This window comes from Arachis ipaensis, chromosome B9 (assembly GCF_059453495.1).
Source record: "Arachis ipaensis isolate K30076 ecotype BB chromosome B9, ASM5945349v1, whole genome shotgun sequence".
NCBI classification, from domain to species: domain Eukaryota; kingdom Viridiplantae; phylum Streptophyta; class Magnoliopsida; order Fabales; family Fabaceae; genus Arachis; species Arachis ipaensis.
In genome coordinates, this window is record NC_142444.1 from 9,220,081 (window position 1) to 9,222,328 (window position 2,248).

Sequence of the window (2,248 nt, forward strand, 5' to 3'; positions counted from 1 at the left end):
GAAACAGGTTAGACTCATTAAATTTTTAATATTAGTATCATTCTTAAAATCATAAGAAAAGTAGACACACAGGAAGCTCCACAATAAATTTAGGGTGTCATACTGACCAAGTCCTCTTGGCAAATTTATTAACTAATGCAATTTCTAAGAAAATTAACAGAATTTTTCTATTTCTATGATATTTGTATGCTTACAATATCTCTTATGAAATCGTGTGCACTAGAAATTAAACAAATGAGAGACAAAAAAATTTTTTGTTATTTCTTATTTTGATTTTTAGAAAAAAAAGAATTGGTTTAGCATTAGGAATTAATGGGTTCAAAAAGATCAATTTAAATATGTTTTCAAATATGCAAAATGTAAAAACAAGGGTTATGTTGTGATTATTTTGGAAATCTGTTCAATAGAGCTGTTTATAAAAACTTCATGAAATACCCAAGGATAATTGACATGATTGATGAAACTTTATCGAGAAATAATTATTTTATTATTAATTTAATTTTAATATAATATTAGTATAAAACAATTTTACATAAATATCAAATTATATAATACACATCAATAAAAATAACTATTCTAATAATAATTGTGTAAAATATTTTATATTGTTACTACATTAAATTAATAATATATATTTTTCTTTCCAATAAAAATCATTTGACCTTTTTTTTGAAATTAATAATATATATTTATATAACTTATTAATTTTGATGGCATACACATACATAACTTATTAATTGAAAAACCTTTTATCCTTAGCTTCTACAAGATTTTATGAATCTTTATGATAGAACAATATCACAGAATCAATACAATTTATTTTTTTCAACTAACAAGTAACTAATAATATTTAAAAATAGGTTTAATTATTCTGCTGATCCTATAGTTTTGCAAAATTTTCAATTAGGTCCTTATACTTTTTTTTCTTTTAATTGAGTCTTTGTACCAATTCTTTTTCAATTGGGTCCCTACACTTTTTTTTCTTTTATTTAGGTCCCTATACCAATTCTTTTTTTTTTGTTGGGTCCCTATAAAATTAAGCCAATTACTACTAAGAGCGAGAGACTTAATTGAAAAAAAATTTGGTGCAGGACCCAATTAAAAAGAAAAAAAGTATAGGGACCTAATTGAAAATTTTATGAAACTACAGAGACCAATAGAATAATTAAACCTTAAAAATATGATGTTGAACAATTATATTAAAAATATTAAATTATTAACTAAAAATACTAATCAATATATATTAAAATATTGGTCCTTGAGGGTTTTTCTTAATAATATATTCCAACTTAATATTAACGTAGAGTAATAGAGATTAAAACCTCTAATACAAAATGGAAAACTAATATTAAAATAAAACTGACAAATCAAAATTACAGTAACACGTATTTAATACAGATATTAAAAGCATATTTATTATTACGTCGAGGTAAATACTAAATCCGTACTCAAAAGATTCCAATGCTGATAAAATAAAATTTGGATCTTCTAAATTTTAGATTTTTACTTTAGAGGATAAAGTCTCTCACCATGAAATATTTTTTCTCTCATGTTTTCTCTTAGTCCCACCTATGAAATAAATAGTGATAGATCATATTTTACTCTCTAAAATAAAATTTAAAATTTAGAGGATACAAATCCGATAAAATGGTACCTGATTTTTGTTACTGACAAAATGGTTCCTGAAATATTTTAAAATTTAACAAGCACCCCAAGCTCGTCGAAGTACATTTCCGACGAACACGATGTTGATATGACCATTGTGTTTTGATTAGGGTTGGGAATTTGTCCGGTGATGAAAACGCGGTGGCTACGTCAGTATTGTATTCACTAGAGATGTACTTCAACGAGCTTGGGTGCTCGTCAAATTTTAAAATTTTTTAGAAATTATTTTGTTAATAACAAAAGTCATACCATTTTATCAACGTAAGAATCTTTCGAATAGCGATTTAGTATTTATCTTTTATTTCACATATAAAATAATTAAACAGTTTCTTAATTCATTGGATAGTTTTTTTTTAGTTTTTGAATTTTTTTCTAATATTTTTAGATTTCTTGTTTTGTTTGATTTTGAATTTTAAAATAATTTTAAATATCTCTTTTTTGTTAAATTTTGAATATTTTTTATCACGTTTCAAATTTTTTTTAGGTTTTAGATATTCGTTTTACAATAATTATAAATATTTAATTTTATTTAGTTTTAGACTTTTTTCAAATTTTAAATATTTTTTATTTAATTTTGAATGTA